The sequence below is a fragment of the Orcinus orca genome, chromosome 12 (genome assembly GCF_937001465.1).
Source record: "Orcinus orca chromosome 12, mOrcOrc1.1, whole genome shotgun sequence".
In the NCBI taxonomy this organism is placed as follows: domain Eukaryota; kingdom Metazoa; phylum Chordata; class Mammalia; order Artiodactyla; family Delphinidae; genus Orcinus; species Orcinus orca.
The window spans coordinates 30,457,866-30,479,302 of NC_064570.1; positions in this window are offsets into that span (position 1 = coordinate 30,457,866).

Here is a 21,437-nt window from a genome sequence, read left to right on the forward strand (position 1 = left end):
TCATTTTCCAATTCCATAAATAAATTCATGGAAGATTTTCTTCTGTAAATTTACAATAACTATTCTTTATCTCATGAATCATACTGATTATATTTAGACTGTTGCTAGGACTAAGAATAAAGTAAGCAATGTAAAATGTATTCTTAAAATACTGTCACATTCCAAATCTAAATATAGAATCCAAAACAGTAGACATGGAGATCCTCTTCCATATTAGATATTTAAAAGACAAAGAATAGTAAGAAATGTAGAATGTCACTGATTAATTCAAATTTATGTCTCAAGAATATAAAACATATGTAAGATTTGCATTAGGTCAACAAATTCTAATACAGTTTTTGTCAGCACAGTTAACACAATTGGGTTAATTCAAACTGGGAAACTGAGATCAAAATTTAAATTTATACTTCTACGTTAACTGCTAACAATGTTTATATTCTCCATTTTTCAATCCAATATATATTGATTTATTCTATTTTTGAGATTGAAGTCCTTTAAAATTGAAACCCTTAGCATTAAAAAAAAGACAAACTATAATTATTTTATTCTTTTTTCAAATGTTCTTTTATATCATTCCAGAGGAATTTTTTTTTTAACTAAGCATAGGCTCAACTCTTTATTTTTCTCCCCAATTCTTCCCTTCCTGGATTCTTTCTGATCCGTGGTCAGTATTTGTTGTATCCTCTCTAGTGAGTTATTATGAAATACTGAAAATGACATTAAATCCAAGGGCTTAGGAAATATTTTCTACATGACTGTTTTTTGTTTGTTTGTTTGTTTTTGCATTTTGCTTATTTGCTGGTTTTTAAACTTTACCTATAATTTGGGCTGATGAATCTTAATATGAAAACTGTTTCATGTCACTGATAATTTGTAACTCTAGGCAAGTTTCCATGTTTATATTAAGGAGCTCTGAGAAGTCTGAGAAATTCCCAGAACTCCATTTGCATAAACACCTTGAAATAGGGAGGTGGTGAGAGATGGGACATGTGTGGGGCATGAGCCAAACACTAAAATTGCCTAGATTTGAGGAGGGAGTTATGAGATTTATAATGTGACCATTGGGAGATACATTTTAAGGAAGACGGGAGCTTGGCTGGAAGTCTGGGGAAGTCAGTTCATGTGTTCTGCCTTGGTGAACAGCAAAAGAAAGTGGGAAAGACAACTGAAAATGGTGTCCTGTATACAGAATAGTATACATATTCTCAGTTCTCTCATTTCTGGTTTCTGGTGGCTTTCATCCTTTTGGGATTGAGTCTTTGTCAATTTTCTAACTATCTTTTCCAGGTAGTCTTTCTGTTTCTCTGCTCCAAACATGATTGTCTAGTGACCTCCTATACCCAGAGATTGCTCGGCTAACTGGAGTCCATAGAGGACCCCACAATGAGTAAACACCCATCAGTCCTTCAAGCCAGAAGCCCAGCATCTCTGTCTATGGGACTTTCCTACCAGGTATGTAGAGTAACCAATGGAGATATAAAGGACTTTGAAAGAACAGTGTGACATCTTAACTGCCCCTAAAGGGCTTAATAGACAGCCTATTGAGATATGGGCTTGAGGAGTGATGCTGGAAGTCTAATGCTCCCATTAGTCACTGAGGGAAACCAGAAGACCTTTGAGAAGATGTATGGGATTGAGATCCTTTACAATTAAATCTTTTAGAATTTAATGGGCTTCCAAGGATAAGCTGTAAAACTGTTGGCAATCTCTTGGAGGAAGGAAGGAAGACCTGCTGGGATGTGCTGCTGCTGGTTAGCATCTGTGACCATATGGGTGGCCACTGGAAGCTGCTGCTATGGAAATTCTGGCTGACCACTGTTGGAAGTAGTGGCCAAGAAGTGGTCATTGCCAAGAGCAACAGTCAAGAGGCTCTCCTGGGAGATGTTGACTGGAAGCACCCTTGGGTGTTTTTAATAGAGAGCTGGGTCCAGGGATCATCTGCTTGAAGAGCTTTTTGAGGGAGGATGTTGTTTGTTTTGTGTAAATATGCTTAGGTGAATCATCCTTGATGTTAGGGAAAAAAGAGGAATACTATTGGTCTTATTATGCTCCCCACTAAGAGAACATCATAATTTCTCTCAAAATCAACTTCTCCATGTGACTCTGCATTTCTATTAATAGCACTATTACTCTACTTGTTACCCTGGTGGGAACACTCCATTATCATGGAATCCTCCACTTTCCTTTTACTCACACTCAAATATTTTAACTTCAATTTAGAAATTTATTTATAGAGAAAGTAGTCCCAGACCCAGTCATAAGGGCAGTCCCATGCTTTTGTGAACCTTACCTCCAGGAGCTCTGTGAATATCGGAGGAAAATCCCCTCTTGCTTCATGCAGGGGAAAGGGAAAAGTAACCATTTAAAAATACGCCAGAGCACTCTGTTCTTCTTAACAAGGCCAGGCCCAAGGAGAAATTATTTTACTAGAGCCTTACCTATTGGGATTTTGTTCGAATCTAACCTACATGGAGGAAGGAAAATACTTAACTTCAGCTCCCTCTAGCTATGTGATCACACCAAAGACAGGGGGGACTGAAAGTACTGTTGATGTTTACAGAGGCACAAGCTCACCAAAAGACTGAGGCCCAATCATAGGACTATAAAATGCTTCCCCTCCCCCAACACCTTACTACTACATTACTAAAGGCCTATTTACTGAAGTTCCTTTCACTCAGTACATCATGTCTACCTTTCAATAAAAAATTACAAAACATACTGAAAGACAAAAAAAAAAAAATAACACAAACAAACAAGGAAAAACAGTTTGAAGAGACTGAACAAACATCAGAACCAGAGTCAGATATGGTAGAAATATTGGAATTATCAGACTAGGAAATGTTTTTAAACTATAATTAATATGCTGAAGAATTTAATGAAAAAAGTAGACAACATGCAAAAACAGATGGACAATGTAAGCAGAGAGATGGAAATTCTAATAAAGAATCAAGATTAAATGTTAGAGATCAAAAAACAGAAATGAAGAATGCTCATCAGTAAACTTGACACAGCTAAAGAAAGAGTTTCTGAGCTTGATATGAAATAGATACATCCAAAACTGAAAGGCAAAGAGAAAAGAGACTGGAAAAAAACCCAGAATATCCAAGGATTGTAGGACAACTACAAAAGATGTAGCATACACATAATGGGAATACCAAAGAGAATAAAGAGAGAAAGGGACAGAATTGGTATTTGAAGCAATAATGACTGAGAATTTCCCATAAATTAATGTCAGACATTAAACCAGAGACCCAGGAAGCTCAGAAAATACCAAGCAGGATAAATACCAAAAGCAAGCAAACAAACAAACAAAAACCCAAAAACTATACTTAGGCATATAATCTTCAAACTTCAGACAATAAAAGATAAAGAAAAATTCTCGGGAGAAGCCAGAGGAAAAAAATACCTTACCTATAAAGGAGCAGGGTTAAGAATTACATCTGATTTCTCCCCAGAAACCATGCAAGCAAGAAGAGAGTAGAGTGAAACAATCGATGCGTTTCCAGCAAAAAGCCCACAAACCTAGACTTCTGTACTTTGTGAAGCTATCTATAAGAAAGAGCATCAAAGAAGTAAGTAAAGTACAATTAAAACTTTTGCTTTTCTTTAGTTGATCTAAAAATAATAATTTGTCAACAATATACTTATGCGTGCTTATGTTTATGAACTAAATAACATCAATGATACAAGAGACTGGAAGGAGGAGTTAGGATTATTTTATTATAAAGTACTACCCATGAAGTAATATGGTGTTATTTGAAAATGCACTTGGATTATTTTAAATGTATAGTGTACTCTAGGGCAATTACGAAAAAAAGTTTAAAAAGAAGTATAACTGATGTGCTAAGAAAGGAGTGAAAATGGAATCATATAGATAATCACGTTAAAAGTCAGTGTTCCAACCTATTAAAAGACATAGATTATTAGAATGAATCAAAAAACAAGACCCAACTATAAGTTGTCTACAATTAACCTACTTTAACTGTAAACATATATGTAACTTAAAAGTAAAGAGGTGGAGAAAGACAAGCCATGCTAACACTAATCAAACGAAAGCAGGAGTAGGTATATTAATTTCAGACAGAGCAGACTTTAGAACTAGGAAAATAAGGAATACAGAGAGGCATTACATAATGATAAAGAGGTCAGCAGTCCAAGAAGACATAAAAATCTTTAATGTGTATGCACCTAACAACAGAGCATTGATATATGTGAGGCAAAAACTTAATAGAACTATGAAAAGCAATAGATGAATCCACTATTATACTTGGAGACTTTGATACCTCTTTATCAGAAATGGACAGATCCAGCAAGCAGAAGATCAGTAAGGACATAGTTGAACTCCACAGCACCATCAATCAACTGGATATAATTGACATCTATAGGCTACTTCATCCAACGACAGCATATTACACATTCTTCTCAAGCTCACGTGGAACATACACCAGTATAGACCATATTCAGGGCCATAAAATATTCTTTAACAAGTTTAAAAGAATTGAAGTCATATCATGTCTGCTCTCAGACTACAATGGAATTAAACTAGAAATCAAGAACAGAAAGATTTTCAATAACACATGGGTCAAAGAAGGACTCTCAAGAGAAATTTTAAAATATTTTGAATTAAATGATTCTCTCAGTAGGGCTTCCTAATGGGGCCCAAGCAGTCACTGGGTAGTTCTACTATTTCTTCCACTTCTCTAACCTCTCAGATGCTTCAGTGAACAGTGGAAACTACTAAGTCCTCTTTTCCTTCTCTCTGAAATCTTCATAAAACTGTTAATTGGGTTGCAGTTCCCTCCGTCTTATTCCCAGGTGTCAAAATCCCTTCTTACCTTAATGGTGGCAGCTATTACTGCATGCCTACCTTCACAAATCTCTATAGACAAATGGTAGGTACCAATTTCTATTCACATGCCTCCAAACTCAGAAAATTCTAAACCATCTCCAGCTTTCCATTTCTGTCATTCTTATTACAGATTTCACTACTTTTGCCAGCAATATTTGTATGAGTCTGCTAACTAGTTTTCCTGTTCCTCCACAATTCTTCTTAATTACTGCCATCAGATTATCATCTCTGGTCACATAAGTTTTGTGCTCTGAAAAAGATGCAAAAGTTATTATCAAGGTAAATACCATGTTTGCAGGATGGTATTCAAGATCTACAAAATAACATCAAAGCATCTACTCAGAATAAGTTCATATTACTTTGTTTTTTGCTTTTTTTTTTTTGATTGCATTGGGTCTTCCTTGCTGCATGAGGGCTTTCTCTAGTTGCGGCGAGCGTAGGCTACTCTTTGTTGTGGTACACAGGTTTCTCGTTGCGGTGGCTTCTCTTATTGCAGAGCATGGGCACTAGGCATGCGGGCTTCAGTAGTTGTGGCATGTGGGCTCAGTAGTTGTGGCTCGCAGGCTCTAGAGCTCAGGCTTAGTAGTTGTGGCACATGGGCTTAGTTGCTCTGCGGCATGTGGGATCTTCCCAGACCTGGGCTCGAACCCGTGTGCCCTGCATTGGCAGGCGGATTCTTAACCACTGTGCCACCAGGGAAGTCCAAGTTCATATTACTCTTGTACATACTTTTTATGCCAAAACCAAACTGGGCTTACCATATTTTCCAAATAGTTTCCACATTTTGCCTTCATTCAGTCTAGTCCCTCTGCCTGGAAAATTCTTCCCCTGATTCTTCCATAATGTGTATGTGTGTAAATGCATAAATACATTTATATATGTCAACCCTACACATCTTTTAAAACCCTTCCCAGAAGTCACTTGCACAAATCCTTTCCTGGTTCCCTTGACCTATCAGCAGCCATCTTTTCTTTAAAACTATCTAGCAAACATTCTGTTTATATCTGTACTGTGTCACTTATGTCAATTTTACCCATATTCTAATTCTTTGCTGTCCAATAGACAAATGTGGCTATTAAACATAAATGAATTAAAATTAAATAAAGTGTAAAATTCAGCTTCTCGCTCACATTAGCATTATTTCAAATGTTCAGAAGCCAGTGGCTTCCAGATCAGACAACGCAGATATCGCAAACATCTTCATCATCACAGAAAGTTATACTTGAAAGCACCATTCTAGTTGTTCATAGATTTACTTTCTCTATCAACTCCAAAGTTCTTGAGCTCAGAAACTCAGCTTCAACATGGAAGATTCTCAATAAACATGGGTTAAATTAAATGGGTTATTTAATTATGCGAGTACATAAATATATGGGTCATATCTTTAAATTAATCAGGTCTCATGTTTATTTGTGAATAATTTTAAAAATTTAAATATCTTTTTAAAGAGTTGATCATTTGCATTTAAATTCCAAAGCTAGAAATGCAAGACAAATCAGGCATAATATATGTAAATAGCTTATTGAATGGATTGAATTCAGTAGAGTACACTTAGGAAATAGTTTAATTTCTCACCCACCCCCTAACCCCTAGACATTACACATTTTTTATAAGTATCCTGATCCTATTTCTTTATATTTTAGGTAGATCCCAGAGATTTGGTTTATTTTTAGCTATTATACAATTTTTATATTCAGGTATTTAAAAAAAATCTATTCCAATCTAAATCAAAACTATAATCTGCATCTAATTTAAATATCTTCTCCTTCCAAGTAGGGAGCAAAGTTTGCAGGGGTGGTGGGGAGGGAGGTGGCACTTGTTTTCTCTTTCACTCAACTTGTTCTACTTCATTTTGCCTCATCTTTAATTTGTAGCTTCAAATTAAACTGCTACCAAGGCGCACTCAGTGTTTTGCTTACCCTCTTTTAAGTCCTTACTATGGTAGTGCTATGCGTTGTGTTAGGTTCTAGGGGAGATGCATAGGTGAGTAAGATGTGGTTTCTGCTCTCACAGACCTTAAAACCTATGTACAGAGTAGAAATATTTCTCAATTAATCACAAAGTAAGGTAGAACATGTTAAATTTCCCAAGTGTTGCACTGGAAAAAAATCCTATAGGAGACGAAAGGAATGAAAATTCACTTTCTGCTGAGACTTTATGACAAAGGAACCATTTGAGTTGGGTTTTCTAGGAAAGATAAAATGTCTAAGGCATACATTTCTTAATGTCATCTCAGTATCAGACAAATCACATATATTATGACCCAGCATGATAACCATTTACATCTATTAGGTTTCTTTCAGTGGCAAATGACCAAAAACTCAGTCTACCCTGGCTTAAGCAAAAAGGGGATTTATTGAAAAAAAAGGGAGTTTAACAGAAAAGTCCTAGGTACACTGGTTTGAGACAGGACTGGATGAAAGAACTCAAAGTACATGACCAGGGTTTGGTTCTCTCTCCCTCTCTCTCTCTCCCCCCACCCCCCTCCTTCTGCACCTCCTCTTCCCCTCTCTCTCCAGAACTCTTATTTTCCATCTTGTATTCTTTTGTTGCCAACAAAAGAGGTACCAGCACTTCTAGACCTACAGCCTTCTGGATTCACAAAAAGCTGTAGTCTTTGACCCAGAATTCCAGGCAAAATTCTGAGTTCTCATAAATTAGACCAGCTGAGGTCAGCGCTCACTCCTGAACTGGTCACTCATGCCAGCGGAAGGGAATGTGGAGAGTGGTTTAACTCAGGCGGACCTTGGAGTCTATGAGTGGAATCAGCGTTACCCAAGGCACCTGGGTTGAAAGCTGGAGGATGATGATTCCACCAGTGCAGGGATCAGCAAACTTTTTCTGTAAAAAGCCCCATAATAAACATTTTAGCCTTTGAGGAACATACAGTCTCTGTCTATTCAACTTTGTCATTTGTAGCTCAGAAGCAGCCATGGACATTATGTCAACAAATGGGGATGGCCTCATACCAATAAAACTTTATTTACAAAATCAGGAGGCAGGCCCTGTACTAGAGAGAAATTGAATACAATTATCAGGATGGAAGTCAGGCAACAAAAAAACAAACAGTAGGTATCTACGACACGCATAGTACAATATAGGTACACCTGCTTCTCTGAGTCTTCAGCCCTGCCCCCTCTTTATAATGAGAATCTTAACAGATGACTTTCAGGAGGCTGCTTTTCCTGTAAGTCCACCTGGCTTCATATTAAAATAGTCTACTGAGTGCCCAGGTGGCTCTTACAAATACTTGGAACCCAGGAAGAAAGGTGACAGCCTTCATGATAACAAGTACCAGTTCCAGCAACAGATAATATGCCTCTGGATACAACACTTTCATGTGCTAAGATATATAATCTCTCCCCACTGCTCCACACCCAAATAATTTGCTTCTTCCCCAGTCTTTTCCATGCCAGGTAATGCTACTGCCTTTTAGCCAATCATCCAGACCTAAAGCTGAGGTGTCGTCCTTGCATATTTTTCTGCTCACACCCCACAGTCAGCCAGTCAGCAAGATCTACATCCAAAATACATTCTGAATCTGACTCCTTCTTCCTACTGTCACTGCCACAACTCCAGTCCATGTCACATCATCACGGTCCCTCTCCTGGATTTCTCTAACCACCTTCCCAGAGGTCTCCCTATGTCCTCTTGCCCTTCTACTCTCCTTTCTCTATTCAGCAGTGGGGTGATCTTTGGAAAATATAAATCCTCCCATGGCTTCCCATTATGCTTGGAAAAAAATCTGGATTTCTTAACATAGTTCACAAGGCTCCCATGATCTAGAGTTTGTCAACTTTCCCAGCCTCATCTCCTAACACTCTCCCCTTTTTAGCTCTATTTCAGCAACATTATCTTCTGGCTATGCCTTAAATGGTCTAAGCTCAACCATGTCTCACGGCTTTTTGACTTTCTATTCCCTCTACTGAGGCAGATCTTTTCCTACGAATTTTCTAACAATGTTAAGTCCAATGGAATAAGATATTGTTTCTCTTGTATATCGGTAGGGTATACAACAGTACTTGACATGTAGTCAATAAATATCTTCTGAATGAATGAATGAGGCAAATGTGGCGAGAAAAATAAGGGCAGACACAGAGACAATGGGATAATGCAGAAATGTTCAGATTAGTGCAAGAATTCCAAGGTTCCACAAGAAGACAGACCATCCCTCTGTATAAAGTTTTACTGTCTGGTCCAAGAGCTACACTAAGAAAAATTAAAAGTAGCATTCACTCAGTAAATAAAAGTAAACCAGAAACAACAACCACAAAAAAATAATCTTAGTAGTTGCTACTTTAATTAATGAAAAGTTACATTCTTCTGAGTCAAGGTACTTTATCTAGAGCTCAGAGAAGAAACAACAGATTCTCACCATAAAGAAATAAGTAGTGTGCTAAATTAAGCCTTTGGGAAATGAGTTGATTTAATTAATGCTGATTTTCTAAGTACAGAAAGAACCTTGCAAAGAATTCCTAACACTAGCAAAATTGGCAACAAAAATACTTCACACTTATAATTGAAAAACATAAAATGCCTACGTCAGTAAATCCCAGAAGATGTCATTAGGGACAAATAAGTAATTTTATTGGAGTTCAAATATCTCTATGACTCCATCCTGACATGGACCCTTGTGGCATGTGGCACAGGGATTATACCTTTAATGTTAATTTACTAATTCTCTTAAAGTGTTAATTACTATAAATTATGCACAACACTATTCTGGGGAGAGTGAAACATGCTGGTGTTCTTTACTGCTTATTAATGCAAAAATCGTCTTTTTCAAATTAGATCAATAAAAGAACAAGGCGAATAATCCTCTTACTTGGAAGTGTCTACCTCCTAAATGCCTATATTAATCAGCTTTCCTGTGGTGACAGACAAGTCCCAAATCTCAGTGACTTGTAACAACAAATGTTTATTTCTCGCACAGTTCCATGTTAGTAGCTTTGCCTTGGCTGCTGTGGCTTTGCTCCATGTGCCTTATCATGCCAGGAACAGGGCTAAAAGAGCAGCCCCTCTCTGGGACACTACATCATTATTGAGTCCAAGGGGAAAGGGCAAGACGCAGAGCCAAACCACCCAACTGCCCTTAAAGCTATTACTTGGATGTGGCATTTGCATTTCCATTGGCTGAAACAAGCCACATGGCCAAGTTGACATGGTGGCCAAGTGTATTCAGCCCATAGGGTGGCTCTACAAGTCCTGTGGCAATGGGTGAGAATGCATAATTATCCTACAGGGAAGGGGACTGACTCGTGGGTACAGTGATGCAACTACCACGAGAGTCAATTAACGTAGGTATCTTAAGTGTATCTTTCTCGCAGTAAATGATGCTGAATTTTGTAAAGTTTGTGGTCCTGAAACCTCCTGCAGTTTTTAACTCCTTAGTTAAGTCCTTGATGACGAGTTCAGTTTTATTCCTCTGTTTCTGTTCTGCCATGGGATACAAGGATTTAACCTATCCTCTCTCTTTCTAGACTGTCCTACCAACCTGCTAGATACTGAACTCAATTGTCATCTTATGTAATCCTCCCAGGAATCTCTGAATATTCAAATAAATGAAAGGTCTGAGAGGCTTATGAAGTTGCCAGCTTTCTCACTGCTAGAAATTGATTTGTCCAGGATGTGAATTTCATGGACTTTCTAACACATCATGCTGTCTGCTATGTGGACTTGTCTTATCCAGGAACAGGGAAGGCCGGGTATGGGCTGGGTGGAGAGGGGTCTTCAGGGTCATTTTAAGGCCTTGGTAGGCCCTGAGTTCTTTTATTATGGAGGCTTCACACTGCATCACATAAAACATATCAAAACAAATCCGCATCCCACACTAAATATAATTTTCAGCTGTAAATTTTTTTTTAAAAAAAAGGATGCTTATAATTTTACCTTTGAAGTTATTTGGTTACAAATAGAATTTGATTGATGGTTGACTATGATTTGTCAGCTATCACCATGTATACTTAGGAAGTATTTCAAAGTAAGAAATTCCAAATACCAAAATTATATTCAAAGGCAATGAAATTGGTATAAATACTAAATTTGACAATTAATACAGTTGACATGGTGCTATATTTGTAGATTTTAGTTAAACACTTATTACTTTCAATTTTCCAGTCTTCTTATATTATTTGGAGCCATACGTGTTTTTTTCAGGACTCAAATATTTTGCGGGGGATGGGGGAGAGGTCTCTAAAATGCTTATAGGCTCCAGGATTTGTGCATACGCCGCCCAGCGGGTTAAATGCTCTATCCTAGAGCTATTCTGGGTGAGGAAAAACACATCCTCAAAACGTGGAGCCCAAAGACAGAGCTTCGAGAAGAAATTAAAAGTCAGATATCATCCAAAGATCAAAGCGTAGAATCTATGTGTGAGACAGCAGGACAAAAGTGAGAAATTTGAGATTGAACCTGAGGAATATGAGTGAATGGGAGAAGCGTGGAAAGAGATGCTTATGCAGTGAGATGCTCCGTGGCCTCTGGGGAGGTGGGAGCTGCTGAAAAGCTGGCTTTTAAGTCCAGCACATTTTTGTGGTTGACCCAGGGCAAAAACGTGCCTTGAACTTTCTGGCCCCAAATGACTGCTCCCCCGGACTCCAGAACTCCTGCACTGACACCATTCTCACTCTCTCCATCTTTCCAAGAGATCTCTGTAGCTCCCCTCTGGGCTCCTTGCAGGAGGTACTTCTTTTCGTGAGTGGCCCCAAGGGTTTCTCCCTCGGGCATTTGGCTGTCCTGAACTTTCAATGAAGGGTCACTGACTCTGATCCCAGGAAAGCCTAGTTCCTCTTCCTGATTTAACTTGTCCAATGGCAACTGTTCAGTTGTTGAGGCAGATTCCTTCTGTAAGTAAAGCTGCATTTCTGCTCCCAAGATTCAAAGTGATTTCTACATTCCACTCTCACTTTATTACTCTACAGAACTAACTCTACTACTTTTAGTCATGGGACCTCAATAATTAATGGATTTCTCTTACTGTGATGGAGCATTCAGCCCTCTAGATTTTTCCATTTCCCGTTGAATTCATGTTTCCAGTCTGAAGAAGACACCACTAGGTTTCCTCTTGATTTTGAAGCAGAGGTGATTGATATACCATTAGTAAAACTGTTTCCATAGCTTCTCTTTAATGATAAAATCAGGTGACTCTTCACCTAATTCCAGCAAGAGAACTTCTGGAATCTAATTACTGTTTCACATTTTTAAAAAAAATATTTTTTCACCTTCAGTACCTTGATTGATGAGGACCAAGATTATGAGTCTGACTCCCAGGTCTAATCTCATCCCTTCTTCATCATGGAACATAAGGACATTGTCTCAATCAATTTCTAATCACAGAGCTATTATGGAGGTGTCCGTTCATGTTAAAGAGATCTTCAGAGGAGACGTGGCTGCCTGCCTGGATTCTGGGCAGACTTGGAGGAAAGTTGAGGAGCTGGAGCAGAGCACATCACAAGAGAGATTTGATGGAGGGAAAACCTGGACCTGAGGGTGCTCTGGATGGCCCGCCCACCAGGACGGTCTTTAGGTGAGACTGACCTGCAGCAGCATCAAAGTCCACTAGCAGGGCACTACAGGGCGAGTGGTATCCCCTGGAATTATGCTGCATGCCATCTGTGTAACTGTATACTGTGGGCCTGACAAAGGGAACTGTGTCTGCTAAGAGAGAAATGGCATTGGGAGCAGGCCAAGCTAGCGGAGGGCAGAGCCTCAGCTGTCCTGGGCTTCAGAACAGGAAGACCATCCTCTGCGGTCTGGAAGTGATTATGCAGTCAGAGACTTCATGAAAATAATGTTATTACTGCACCATCCAGAAAGGCAGCCACTAGCCACATGTAGCCATTGAGCTCTTGAAGTGTGTCTAGTGTAACTGAAGAACTAATTCTTAAATTTTAATTTTTTTTTTTTTTTTTTTTTTTGCGGTATGCGGGCCTCTCACTGTTGTGGCCTCTCCCGTTGCGGAGCACAGGCTCCGGACGCTCAGGCTCAGCGGCCATGGCTCACGGGCCCAGCTGCTCCGCGGCATGTGGGATCTTCCCGGACCGGGGCACGAACCCGTGTTCCCTGCATCGGCAGGCTGACTCTCAACCACTGCGCCACCAGGGAAGCCCTAAAATTTAATTTTAATTAATTTAACTTTAAAATTGACATTCAATTCAGTTATTGGAAAACTTTTATGTATGACTTATGAAATGGAATAACTCAGTATATGAACCTATTTTTAGCTATAAATTTTATGAAATGTAAACACATCAAATTTAATGTCCAAATTGAGATGGGTTGTAAATGTAAATATACACCCGATTTCAAAGACTAAGTATGAAAAAATGTAAAGTATATCTATATATATATAATTTTATATTGATTTCACATATAAATAAAATCAGTCAATGTATCATTAATAATTTTATTATATAAATTAATATATTGTTAAAATATATTATTAATAGAATAAATTAACATATTTAAATATAAATATAACATTTATATATTGTGTAAAATATATAATTACATAAATACATACATGTAAAATTAATATAGTTTAGAACATTTAATACATCATTCCGATTAATTTCACCTATTTCTTTTTGCTTTTTAAATGTGACTTCTAGAAACTTTAAAATTATATATGCGACTCATATTTCTATTGAACAGTGCTGCTATATTATGTATTCATGTATATCCTCTAGATTGTTAAATAAACATAATTTTTAATGGCCAAGTACTATGCAAACTTTTTAATAACTTTTTTCCACTTCTCGACGTTAAGAACATTTTGTCATATGAATAGATATTCATCTACAACCTCATCAGGACTAAAATAAATGAGATCCCTGTTTGCTGGGTGAGCTTATTGCGGAGCAAATTATGAGTTGAATCTCCATTCCTTAATTAGACTTTTTCCTAAAATATTGATGGCAGAGAGCTAGTAGGTGGGGGAGTCCTGGACCATTCAGTGAGATGTGTTTTTAGGAAACAGAGTAGAGGCTTGGATGAAAGGAGTGTTTGTAAGCTAAACCTTTCATATTACACTTGCCCTAGTTGCAGTAACAATAACAGACTATTGTCTGTCAGTAGTAGCTGTGGGCTATTCTCTCGTACAAGCTTATCATCAAGCAATCATACTATTTTTAGGAGATGACTCTGTAGAGTTGACAAAGCATAAATAGCTACAGACTGCCTCTAAGCAACCAGTATAAAACAGATTGATGGGACGTGCTGCATTTAAAGTCTTATAAGAGAATGGGGAATAATAAAGTCTCAAAATAGATTTTCCTATAAGAAACTTTCCCCTTAAATGTCAACTTTTGAAGTTCAACTCAAATATAGCAAATCTGGACTTCTCATACATAAAGAATAATTATTTTGTACATATGCCTACATATACTGGCATAGAAAGGCTTAGTTACTTCACAAGTTTCCAGATCCCAAAGCAATAGTAAATGGCAACAATATGCCTTGCACGGTAAAAACTGTCCAGAGACAACATTCACTGTTAATGCTACTTCTCAGAGAAGTAGCATGGTAGTGTGGAAAAATCATGAGTTTCTAGTGTCTAAGACATTTAACTCCTGGATCGACATTTATGGTTGTGTGGCCTTAGAATGTAATTTAACCTTTCTAAACTTCAGTTTTCCCATCCTTAAAAAGTAACAATAGTACATGCCTCCTTCGTCAATGTGAATATCAAATTTAGTATTGCATTCAATGAATTCTCTCGATCGTCTATTAGGTAGCAGGCACATAGTAGCTGATATAAGGTAAGAAATCAGTAAATATTCTTTTTCATCTTACGGTACTTAAACATCTAATGTCATTACATTAGAGAACGCACAGGAAAAACAGCAGAGATAAGAAGAAAATAGAAATCAAGCATGATACTCTGTCAAAACAGACAAATAGGGCTATATAGTTTGGGTTTTTTTCTCGTTTCATTTGCCTGTAATTATTTAGTTTTGAAAGACATTTTAGTGGGAGTCTACTGCAGCATAGTCATTTGTTCTTTCCTTTAATTACACCAATATTTGTGGTCATCTGAACACATGTCTGGAAATTGACGATTGTCCGTCTGCATATTTAACCTTCATCTGCAGGGATGCCATACGAGGAGTTGAGTCTCTATGTTCAAGAAGTAAATAACGAAACAAGACCAAAGTATACACTTATGTTGACGGCGCACATCATATCAAACGTATTAAAATGCACCCACATTCCTAATTAAACATATAGATAATTATAAGAATTGAGGTTTGGTTGACTGACATATTGTTTTGTGTTGTAGATAGTGACCTATTTATGAATTTTGATTTACAGTTTGGCATTTTCTTTTTGTGACTTGTAGATGAAACTTTGTTTTTCAAATTACAAACGTTTTTGTAGGCCTTCACAATCTTATGTACCTGGGCAAGCACTGTATCAGAGTATCTAACAGATAAAAGACTGTATGTGTTGTGAGGCGGGGTTTCTCATAAGTTAGTGGAAACAGACTGTTGGTCCCCGCACCTAGAGTTTTTGACTCAGCCCGTCTGGGTAGAATATGAGAATTTGCACTTCCAACAAGTTTCCTGGTGATGTTGATACTATTAGTGTAGCGACCACGCTTTGAGAATCATTAGTGTTGTGTTTGTAACTACTACAATGGAGACAATCTAGAGCAGACCGTTAGTGAGGGGACTGCACTTAAATAAGCAAACGTGTGAAGATATACAGGAGATGTTTGATTTGTACTCAAACAGCTTACTGCGTGGCAAGAGTTAGTGTCTGAAAGACGTGACACTGGTGCAGAGAACAGTGGAGTTTCAGTTTTAACAGTAATTGGTAGAATTCTCTTGGGAAAGTCACTTCTTTCTGGGTCCCGGTGCTACCTGCATAGAGTGGGTTTTGAGTATCAGTAAATTACTAAATAGTAATCACTATATTAAAAAAGTTTTTTTTTCTTTTTTAGTATAAGTGAGAAGTGAAAAGAATGGGAGCTTAATATCCTTGAGAAAAATATACAGTCTAAACACCACTGCAAAACAGGAGGGCAAGAATCTGAGTGAGCATAAGCCGGTTGGCACAGTGGTTGGCTGAGGCGAAAAGGCCCTAAGGACCAGCTACTCTGTCACAGCTTTAGAAAACAATTGCTGAAAATCTGAGAGTGAACTAAAAGAGCTGTAACCTTGCCGTCCAAATGAGGCTACCAGCAAGGAAGAAATTTGTAGCAGTAAACAACCGTTCCTGGACCCGGCAGGACTCGCGCTCAACAGCGACACCATGTGGCAATGACTGACAATAGCTGTGTTGAGGTACAGGGCAGTTCTCTCTGCCTGGGGCTGGAAGAGGACTGACTCCCTTTGCATTAAATAATCCCTAGGAGTTCTTGAATAATTTGCTGAGAGGGTGAGGCCTCAGAAGAGAGACATTGGACTTTTTCAATAAAGGCAGTTGGATTTAAAGTGATTCCACGGAAAAATAAAGAAATGTGACTGTATTTGTACACTAAAAATTGGTGATTTGGTTCATGTCTGAACTATATTGTTTCTGCCATGAGGAGTAGAAGGCAGGACTCAGTCTTCTATATCTAAGCCTGTAGAGGTCCAAATAATCAGATAGGAAGACACTGTCACAGGTCCCATTCTGTTTTCATGTATGTCTATGCATGCTAAGGACGGCTTGAATGGTGTTAGGTTTTAAGTGTTTGCCAGATGGATTTCTGTTTCTGGGCAGTAGACAACTTGAACATTCTCCAACCATGTCTAAACCTAGAAATTCTGGGTAAAATACAGCCAACAATCTTTAAAATGCATGGTTGAGCTCTCAAGAAAAGAAGGAATTCTATAGGCCCTTCAAATAATAAAATATTAAAAACTAAAGCTATAAGTGCAAAATAACACTGAGGTTATCCTGGGAGGGAAGAGGGTTCCAGCCCCGGGAACCGTAAGTCTGGAGTCTTAGCACTCACATGAACACAGCATATGAAGCTCTGATGCCAGGAAGTGGAGATGAAAATAAGACCACCACCCCAAGCTCTTCTCCCAGTAAAGCCAGAACACTTGAAAGGGTGGTCTAGAAAAAAAAAAAAATCAAACTACTAGCACAAGAGGAACAGTTTTGTGTGACTGGATAGGAAAAAAAGGTCTCTTCTGGCATTAATAGTTGTGGGCTTTCCCATAAGTCGTTTGAGGTTTGAAGGAGCACTACTTACATAGTCTGGGAGCCCTCAAGCTAGGAGATTAATATAAAGGTTAGTCCCAAAATGCTAATATCTTCAGTGTGCCTGACTAAAGCAAACGGGAAACAATTTTGGAGCGGCAGATTCCCAAGTCAGGCTGTGGAGAATTTCCATGGAATGTGTGTTCACAGTTCAAAATTATAAAACCTTGATTAAATAATCTTTCATGAGGGAATGTTAGGGCACAAAAACAGGAATTTTAGACCCCTAGAAATTAATGTAATGGGGGAGTAGCATATCAGTTCGGGAGGGGTTCTGGGGTGAGAAATAGGTCTCTACTCTGTGCAAATGGCAATGGCTGTGAATGGCTCCCCTGAGCTCTTGAGTCGAGAGGATTCTGAGGCCGCGTCCAGGCTCAGTGGAAAAGCCTGATTGTCCTATGTAGTGTTCTCTTCTTATTGGAAAAGTTTGTTTGTCTATTTTATCTCTCTGGATCAGGGATTCGAGGGCCTAACAAGTAGTTTGAGATAATAAAGTATGTAACTAAAAGAGACAAAAATAGCAGTGAAGCATTCTCAGTCCTCCATAATGCCTCCCCCAACTTACTCCCTCCTACAAGTCTCCACTGCACTTTGTACATCCATTAATTATAACTTATCAGGGACTAATATTAGAAGTGTACAGATCTGCCTCCTGTACTAGGCAGTGAGCTCCTTAAAGGAAAAATAGATGATGTTTCATTCAAATGTGTATACCCAGGGCCTATCAAAATACTTAGCACAGAGCATGGGTTTACTAAAAGTGTGCTGAATTGAACTGAGGGAGAGGAGTGAGCGATGGGGCATAAGCAACCACTTCATTCTTTATGCTGTCTTGCCAGACAAACGAAAACCATTCACTTTATCCAAAGCACCAAAGAGGAAAAAACAAACAAACAAAATTTGAATCACATATTTGTTTTTGTATATCTCCCTCTAACAAACTCTTGATAAGTGATTGATAGATCAGCTGTTTCAAAACAAAGCTCTTTAACTCTTTGCTAATCTACCTGTCTTTCTGGAAACCCAGATTCTATGGCCATGGTAGTGATACCAAATGGTTAGATGTGCCGAAGGCAGCAATTAGCCTTCAGAGGACAGTCCCCTTGGGACACAGGAAGTCAGCTAATGGAAGGGTTAGCAGCCCAACTGCCTCATGTGCCACCTAAAAGCTACTATTTTTATTCCTCATAAGATATTTTCCACATCAAAATTGTTGCCTTTTTCCCCTTGATATATCTCTTACTTCCCAATTAAATTTCAGGCTTTCTTTTTCTTTTCCAGTTTCAACCCCAAATTCCCTCCCCAGAGATATCTCTCCAAACATGGTTTTATGAGGAAGGCTAACAGTCCTGGCCTGGAGGGTGTTAACGGTACCTTTGATACGGGTGAGAGCACAAATGCCCCTCTCACCTCCAGGGAGGGCTGCCAAACAGGCAACCAGTTTAAAGAGATAGAACTCAAGCCCTTCCCTCCTTCCCTTCATTATACCCCACATCCAAAATCTCTATCTATCACTCACACTCCTGTTTGGTCTGGACAAGGGAGTGACTTTGGCAAGGCTCTCAGAATATTCATGAACTCTGGCATTCCCCTTTGCGGTCCAGTCAACCACAGTGGATTAGTTCAGTTTCCCCTTTTCACGGAATTTTAGGAGTTAGTGGACAAATCTGAAGACGTGCTGTTGAGAGATCAGATTACTTAGAGTGGCAGAATCGAAAGAATAAGGAGAAAAAGAAAGCTCCACAGAAGATAAGGCATTTGAGCAGGACCTTGAGGGAAATGGATAAAGATACTCCATGGGGACAGGGCAGAGCACACACAAAGATGGAGACAATCGGAGGTGGCCATGGGGTACATCAAGGGTCATGGTTTGAGCAAAATGTAACAAATATAACAGGATAAATGAAGATGAGAAGTAAAAAGTGATGTTAATGATCTGGTTGGGGTCAGATGGTCAACGTAAAAGAATTGCAAAGTTATTCTGTGGCAACAACCAAACCACAACCATTTGAGTAGCTACTATGTGCCAAGCTCTACCATAGCCACTGAGGTTACCATGATGTCTCAGGCATGGGCTCAAAGTCCCCTCTAGGAACCCACAGTCTAGCATCTACTCACTAGACTTTTCAGAAACACACAACATAAAATAAGGGTATTTTACCCTGTGGCATAAACCAAGTGTCTTAGGAAGCCAGAGGCATGGGGGGAAGTGCAGGGGTCAGAGAAGCAAGTTCAGTATCACTGCAGGAGGAGGTGAATTCATTTTTTCTGTTTTTAGCTTTTGACCCTGTTCGCCTATTTCCCCTAGTCTCCAACTCTGGCAACCACCTATCTGTTCTCTGTTTCTGTAAGTTCAGTTTTTTTAGATTCAACATATTAGTGAGAACATACAGTGTTTGTCTTTCTCTGACTTATTTCACTTAATATCCATCCATGTTGTTGTAAATGGTAAGATTTCCTTTTTTTTGGTCGAATAACATTCTACATTTACACCACAATTTCTTTCTTTATCCATTGGAACACTTCAGGTTGTTTCAGTGTTTTGACTATTATAGATAATGCTGCAATAAACATGAGGGTGCAGATACCTCTTCCAGACAGTGAATTCATTTCCTTTGCATATATACCCAGAAGTGGAATATCTGGATCATGTGGTAGCTTTATTTTTAATTTTTTGAGGAACCTCCATACTGTTTTCCACAGTGGCTGTACCTTGGTAATTTTTTGAGGAACCTGCATACCTTTTCCACAGTGGCTGTACTCTCATCAAAAAGTGGCCTTTTTGATGAGAGTCATTCTCATTGTGTTTTTGATTTGCATTTCCCTGATGATTAGTGATTTTGAGCACCTTCTCATGTACCTGTTGGTCATTGGAAAATATCTATTCAGGTCCTTTGCCCATTTTAAAATTGGATTTACTATTATTATTATTATTCATTATTATTGCTATTGAGTTGTATGCTTTCCTTATATATTTTGAGTATTTACCTCTTATCATATATGTGGTTTGCAAATATTTTCTCCCATTCTGTAGGTTATCTTTTTATTTTGTTGATCATTTCTCTTGCTGTGCAGAAGCTTTTTAGTTTTATATAGTCCCACTTGCTTATTTTTGCTTTTGTTGCTTTGTGCTTTGCTTTAGGTATCATATCCAAAAAAAAAAAAAATCATTGTGAAGACCAATGTCAAGAAGCTCTTTGCCTATATTTTCTTCTAGGAGTTTTATGGTTTAAGGCCTTATATTTAAGTCTTTAATCCATATCGAGTTAATTTTCGTGAGTGGTGTAAGATAGGGGCCCAGTTTCAGTCTTTTGCGTGTGAATATCCAATTTTCCAAGCACCATATTGAAGAGACTGTCTTTTCGGCTCCCTTGTCAAATACTAGTTGACCATGGGAGGAAGTGAATTTAAATTGGGCTTTGGAGAGTGAGACAATCAGAGGTTTGGGGATTGATAAGATGTGTGAGCAAGACAAGAGGTATTGTTAAGGGACAAAGCAAGTGTGTTTGGATCAGCAGAATATTGGTAAATATTTAACAACTAGCTGGAAGAGATGGAAGGTACTGGTTTGTAACAACAGAAAATTTCTATTGTAAATGCTTCTGTGATAGACAATTTCAAGCTACCAATGTAAAGTCAACCCACTTGCAAAATCTCTGACAAATTATCAATCAGCTTTAATGAGCCTACTGAGGCTGGACACAACACAAAACAGCCTGGTTTGAACATGTTGAATTTGAGGTGACTGTCAGACATCTAGACGGAGGTTAGTCACCTAGTCGTAAGAATTACAGGTCAATTGTTCCAATGAGAAGCTAAGCCAACGCAGGGTCTTCAAAGCCCCACAGATCTGCTGTATTGGGGGAGAGTGGCTTCATGCCCCTCTTCAACTAAAGTAGCTCAGCTCTAAGTCTGTTTTATGCTTAAGCAGTAGGTACCACTTCACTAGAGGCACCAAATAAAACAGGGTTTCAGGTGATATTCAAGTTAAAAGATACCTTCAGATTAGCATTATGTTCCACATGCCCTTAGAATTACCCTTTCTAAGCAGCCTAAGTAAACTCCTAGGTCCTTCACGCTGATGCTTGTTACAGTATTTCCCATAATCACTTATCGCCACCTGCTGGATGAAGAGAAGCAGCGCTCAAGGACAAATTGTATCTCAAGGACAAACTGAACTCTTAAGTAGCTATAGCTTCTGGGCTGTTTGTCCTCTGTCACTGTTGTTGTTAAAGCAAAAGCCAGCTGAATAAAGATAGTACAGACAGTTCAGAAAAATGGCATCTTCCACGGACATCTGCAGCCATCGTTGGCTGTTCTGAGAGCTTCTACATGCCTGCTGAAGGTCTCTGCTGATTGGCCCAGACTTCAGTGACTTGTGAGATACAAGGGGAGA